Source organism: Bidens hawaiensis, unplaced genomic scaffold (genome assembly GCF_021521415.1).
Source record: "Bidens hawaiensis isolate Kalapana, Puna unplaced genomic scaffold, B.hawaiensis_p1.1 tig00017160_1, whole genome shotgun sequence".
Lineage (NCBI taxonomy): Eukaryota > Viridiplantae > Streptophyta > Magnoliopsida > Asterales > Asteraceae > Bidens > Bidens hawaiensis.
The window spans coordinates 171,640-178,544 of NW_027492596.1; positions in this window are offsets into that span (position 1 = coordinate 171,640).

The following is a 6,905-nucleotide window of genomic DNA, read 5'->3' on the forward strand; positions in this document are numbered from 1 at the left end:
ACGGTACCGTGCTGCTGCTTCTGGTTCAGTTCCTTTGACTTTTGGTTGACCACGACTCGTGTTGTTTTGGGCACGGCTCGTGTTTCTAATATCGATTTCCAACTTACTCAGACTCGAACCCTCGTTTCTAACCGGTTATATCAATTGGGTTTAATGGTGGGTCGGGTATTTGTGCAAAAACCCAAAACCCGATTTGTTTCTTTCAATTAAACCCTAACCATCAATCATTCAACAATCTATTCATCATAAACAAGCATAATAACCCATACCTTATTCGGGTTTTGACCCGATTTGGTCGATTTGAACAATTTTAGGGTTAATCTAAACCTAGAATGACGAATTTGGACAATATAATTGTTAAATTAACATACCTTAGGATTAGAATCGAAGATTTAATGAAGAAATTCGTGAAATAGTTGAGGTTTCGACGGTTCCCGTAGTGAAAAATAGGGTTTGAAGTGATAGAAAGTTATTTTATTAAGTTAAAAACTCTTAACTGCCTGACACAAAAAACACGGTCCCGTGCTGCATAGTGCAGACAGTACTGTTTTGTTTATTTGTCGAGTTGGTTTGTTTTTAACTGGGTTTTTATTTTCTGGTTATTTTAAACTTGGTAAAAACATCCTAAATTTCATTAAGAACATAAAAGTAAAGACATAATTAAAGATAGATGAAATGAAAAGTACAACAACAATTCTCGGGTCCTAACACATAGTTCTAGCGGAAACAACTTAAATGAGAAACAAAGGCAGAAACTTCAACGGCCACCACTTCCGAACAAGTCCTGGATGTGTGGTGGTGCTCGTTTGGCTTCAAAAGTTCGTCAAGCTTTTTGTTGAGCGTGACGATTTCTCGTTTGAGAAAGTTAAGTTTGGAAGTCACATCCTTGTGGTGGCCATCCACAACATGGAAGTTTTCGAACCTAAGCAGGTCGACTTTGTTAATCAACTCGACTACTCGAGCTTCGGTTTGCATATTGCTTTCAACTTGATCTCTTACGATGCATTGGAGTCGCATGACTTGTTCCTCGAGGAAGGAAGATTCATGCTGTTTCCCTTTTTTCACTGGCTTCCATTCAACCCGTTTTCCTTCCATTTAGGTAATTTTTGTTTGGTGTGAATGGAATAGTGAAATTATACATGCATTATATAGAGACTGGAAAGTTGAACACCGCACCGTGCATTAGGAAACACGGCCCCGTGCTGCTAGAAGAATAAATGTTCCTGAGTCAGAGAATTGTACGGAGTCAGCGCGTATCATGCTGAAGATTCTAGGGTGACCACGACGTCGTGTTTAGGAAAGCACGGCCCCGTGCTTTTTGTCCCAGTGTTTTTCATTTTAATTTTTCAACACGATTTACTATCCGAAATTTTTAGAATGACGTTTATTGTGATAATTTGGAAGTTTGGTCATCTAAAAATTACTTTTCATTAAATAAAGATCCTAGAAAAATTTCGGGATAAGCCCGGGTTTCCTAAGAAAATAGTCGGGTTAAGCCCGAAGTCCTAACACATTGTGCTTAATGCACTTGATTACACATAAAAGCATAAAATTAAGTTTCCTAGAGTTCCCCGAAAGGCTCTCCTCCTGCGAATGGTCCTGGTGGTGGAAAATACGTGAAACCGAGAACTTCGAACTGGAGTTGCTCGTTGATGTCTCGGAGTTCCATTTTCATGTTTTCCACAGATTCGAGTTGTACGAGACGCATCTCCGCAAGGAGATTCATTTCGGTGAGTTCTTTCACGAGTTCTTGAAGTTTCAAAAGAAGCTCGGTCGTGGAAACATGGCGGGCATCATTTCTCGGATGTCGGGAAACGGGAATTGCTTCATTCATCTCAGTTGGCATGCTGAATTTTCAGAGGTTTTTGGTTTGTTTTTGGTTTGTGCAAGGAATGCAATGACACAAGGTGCCTTTTATAACCAAACAGGAAACCAAGCACGGCACCGTGCTTATGGAAGCACGCCCCCATGTTTTTAGTCTGACAATTCAGTTACTGTAGGTTCCCAGCCGGATCTACACGGAAGTATCTCATAGTACGTAGGTGCGGAATCCCTACGTAAGACGATACGAGCGTTAGATGCGATATACGTTAAAACCAAGCACAAACACACGTTACAATACTCAAAAGACACGTTGTATTGCAACCCTTAACACGTGATGTTCAAATCACAATTACACGTACTGGAAAATCTCTCTAATACAACCCGTAACATATGTTTATATATGTTACGACAACTTCGCCTAACAGACTAGGCGAAGTTGTCAATAATTTCGCTTGTCCACAAGTTCGCTTATATCAGGAGAACTTGTGAGACAACCTATCTAAATCAACCCAAAACAAACTAACACGATTACAGACACAAACATAACACTAGATACTGAACTACTGACATCATGTACCAACAGACTCCCCCTTGGCAGTAGCTTCATATCTCTATCTTTAATCACGTGTCTGGTAATCCCAAAATCTTGTATCTCCCTTCTTCAAGCATGAACTCCCTGTCTTACACAGACAGAGACAACTCTCTGGTATTTCTTGGCTTCTTCTTTCCATGCAGGAATATAGAATATCTTTTTCTCGTTCAGCACTTGCAAGTCAGCTTGAGACAAATTCACCAAGTGCATAGGATCATACACTCTCAGCACCTCTTGTTCATTTTCATCCTCCATAACCGCTTCAGCTGTTTGACTGTCGACATACCACCATTTCAGATTCTTTAGGACATCCTTGGGCATTAGTTTCATCGGTACTTCTTTCAAACACCGGATAGGCTTATACTTCATTATCATCCAAGGTTTGCCATCAGCTCTCATTCCTCTGTCTTTATCTTCAACAAGCTTCCCTTTCTGCGGCTTTAACAACTCGAACTTTTTGTCTTTTATACTTTCTTTCCACACGATCTTTCCAATAATCCTAGCCATATTATCATCACTCCTGTTTATCAACCCCAACTTGGCTAAATCCTTCACCTCACACTCCGGCAAGGTATTCAATGATCTCAACAACCTTTTGAAGTACTGAACTCCGTCAAAACGTTTAATCACAAATAGCCTCAACTGCTCATCATATAACCAACATATAATCCCCTTCTTCGATTCAGCATACCCTTTGATATTATAACTCTTCTTAAACATAGTTGGAACCGCTGGTTTATTTGTCTTTACAAACCATTGAGTGTAGCCTTATTTCCATCTCGGCTGCTCTTCCCATTCAGTCTCATCGCTTCCCATATATTGACCCACATTTGACTTATTAACTTCTGGAATTTCATGCTCAACATTATCCTCCATCTTGAAGCGCTTGAGAACGTCTTGGACATATTTAGTTTGATGGATGAACATCCCATCTTTCTTCTGATCAACCTGCAATCCTAAAAAGAAAGTTAATTCACCCATTGCACTCATTTCAAACCTCTTTATCATGACTTCTTCAAACTCCTGACACATGACGACTTTTGATGCAGCAAATATGATGTCGTCCACGTAGACTTGAACTAGTAGAAAATCTCGCCCTTTTCTCTTGACAAACAGCGTGCTGTCGATATTTCCTCTTTCGAACCCATTCTCAAGTAAGTAATCAGATAAGGTGGCGTACCAGGCACGAGGGGCCTGATGTAGTCCATATAGCGCTTTACTCAGCTTGTACATATGATCAGGAAAGTCAGGGTCAGGAAAACCCAGAGGTTGTTCAACGTATACTACCTCATTGACTTTACCATTAAGAAAAGCACTTTTCACGTCTAATTGGAACACCTTCATCTCATTGTGTGCAGCAAATGCCAAAAATAGTCGAATCGCTTCTAATCTTGCCACAGGAGCAAACCCTTCATTGTAGTCGATTCCTTCCTGCTGATTAAACCCCTTAACTACCAGCCTCGCCTTGTTTCTTATGATTATTCCTTTATCATCTCTCTTACACTTAAAGACCCACTTTGTGCCAATAGCATGTACATTCTTCGGTTTTGCTACTAACTTCCAGACTTCCATCTTCTCGAACTGAGCTAACTCTTCTTGCATGGCTTCTACCCACGAGCTATCCTTGAGAGCCATTTGATAATTCTTTGGTTCAATCTGGCTGATGAAGCAGGTGTACAAGCATTCATTTATGATACCCGTTTCTTTAATGCTTGCGTAAACACAAGTGTGCTCATTCAAACTTCTTCTTGTTTGAACACCGTCAGGCAGATCACCTATCACGTTCTCCAAAGGGTGATTTTTGTGAATAGCAGTAGTCTGAACCGGACTGACTTCCAGATTATTTTCCAAATTCGAAGAGAGTTCTTCAATGGGTGATTGATGTTGAGAGTGAAAAGGGTTGTAAAATTCTTCTTCAGTAGAGGTGGCAGGAGCATTAACGGCACTTGACGTGGAAGGTTGACTTTCATCGTATCGTGGACGTTGCACAATATTTTCCTCCTCGTCATACATGATCTGTGAAGCAATTTTCTCATCAACTTCTGCAAAAAACCAAGTAAGGCACATTAAAAGATTTGAACAGTCTATCATAGTCAAAAGCCTCAGCGGGTCCCATGCTAGGCTTTGGTGGTTTGTAACTCATGATGTCAGTGTTACATACCACTTCAACCTTGCTGTTCGATAAATTAAAGACTCTTCTGTTGGGTGTCCCAACTACATATCCGACTAAAATACCTTCGTCGGCTTTCTCACCAAATTTTGAGTTTTTCTTTAATATCGTACATGGGGACCCGAATGGTTCGAGACCATTCAAGTTTGGCTTTCGACCATGCATAAGTTCATAACAAGTTTTATTTAGCCTTTTAACAGTTAAAACACGATTAAGGATATAACAGGCTGTGGCAACTGCTTCAGCCCAGAACACCACGGGAAGTTTAGCATCAGCCAGCATGGTTCTGGCTCTTTCAATTAGCGTTCTATTCTTCCTCTCAGCCACCCCATTTTGTTGCGGAGTATACGGGGCGCTGTATTGATAGTCTAACCCTTTCTGTAAACAGAACATCTCCATCTGGTAGTTCTTGAACTCCGTCCCATTATCACTTCTAATGTACTTGACCTTTCTCCCAACAATGTTTTTAACCTTGGTAATCAAGTTAATTACCAACTGAACCGTCTCATCCTTTGCCTTCAGAAAATACACCCAAGAGTATCGAGAGTAATCATCGGTTACTACCAAGCAGTATGTCGTTCCACCTAGACTCTTTACATTCACGGGACCGAAGAGATCCATGTGAAGTAGGTCTAGTGTACTGACAATTGAGTTAACCTTCTTGGAGTGATGAGGTTTCTTGTGTTGTTTTCCCTTCTTGCACGATAAGCATTGATCTTCAAAGTTGAAATTCTTCAGGGGAACCCCAAGCACTAGCCCATTCTTGACAATATAATTCATTTTTCGAAGATGTATATGTCCCATTCTCCGATGCCATAACTCGGACTCAGATTCAGTTACCTTTGACAGAAGACATGACTCTTCTGTCGCCATCTCGGTTGACCTCATATCCATTACATATGTGTTCTTTTCTCTTGGAGCTTTCATCACCACCCATGCCTCTGGTATCTTGAAACCAGGATACAGAATAATTGCTTCATTTTTAGTAAAGTGCAATGTGTACTCTTTGTCACAAATCTGAGACACGCTCAACAAATTATGCTTCAACTCCTCAACAAAATTCACCTTCTCTAACTTCATTTTACCATTTGTCACAGTTCCAATACCGGTAATTCTACCACCACTCTCTAGCAAAACTTACCCTACCTCCTTGAACAGGTTTCCATTCGTGTAACAAATTCTTGTTACCAGTCATGTGCCGGGAACAGCCACTATCCATAACCCACAAATTGTTTACAGTCCTGTTCAACTGTTCCTGCACAGTTAAATAAAAGATCAAAATCTGGGGACCCAAGACCTATTGGTCTTGGGTCGATTAAATCTGTTAAACGACATCCCATACTTTGGTTGTCCAAAGTCAGTTTGAGAATGATTTCTGTAAGTCCTAAAAGGAAACCTTCTTAAGGATTGACTATGAGGCCTTCCAAACCTTAGTAAATTAACCGAATTATAATGGTAGGTTTGGTTGTTAACTGGGAAAAACTGAGATTGACATCTTTGAAATCTTGGATTAGTCCAATGTCTGAACTTTGGTGAGTTAGCATTATTACCATTATAGTAATTTATATTCGTTTTATTCTCAGTTTTCTAAGGCCTCATACTTCTGAATCTCTGATTTAGAGGACAATCAGCAATCAGGTGTCCTATTTGATTGCATCTGAAACAACTCCTGTGTTCAACTTTCGTCTCAACAGTGGTTTCAGATGTTGAGGTTGCATTACTATTCGTTTGTCTAACATATGGTGGGACAAACGGGTTTAGGGGAGAGTTCTTTTCAGTTGGCTTATATTCCTCCCCACGTTTTAGTAATACTACCTCTTCTTTTATCTCACCCAATTCGGATTTCTTGTCCGAGTTTGATGAGACAGAGTTAGGAATAGAAATCTTAACATTCGAAACAGGCTTACTCGTTTCGTTTTTACTAACATCAGGTTCTTTAATCAAAATTTTGACAGGAACTGTCTGACTAATCTCAACATCAACAGATTTCTGATTACTAGGATCATACGTGTAATTATGGTTATATGGTGGTGGAACTTCAGAAAATCCAATTCCCCCTTTGTTAACTGGGGAACGTTGAACACTTACGATGTGATCAAGCATTGCTGAGGAATTTCTAAACTGTTCAATTTTTCTGTTTAATTCCACCACTTTTACCTGGTAATCAGCTATCTGTTTATCCCTTTCAGCAATTAGTTTGGTTTTTTCTTCTAACACTTCATAACTAAGATCAATTACTTGTATTTTATCAGCTACACTGGCTTTAAGACTTCTGATATCTTTTTCACTAGCTTTTATTTTTACCGAGTAACTGTTTTC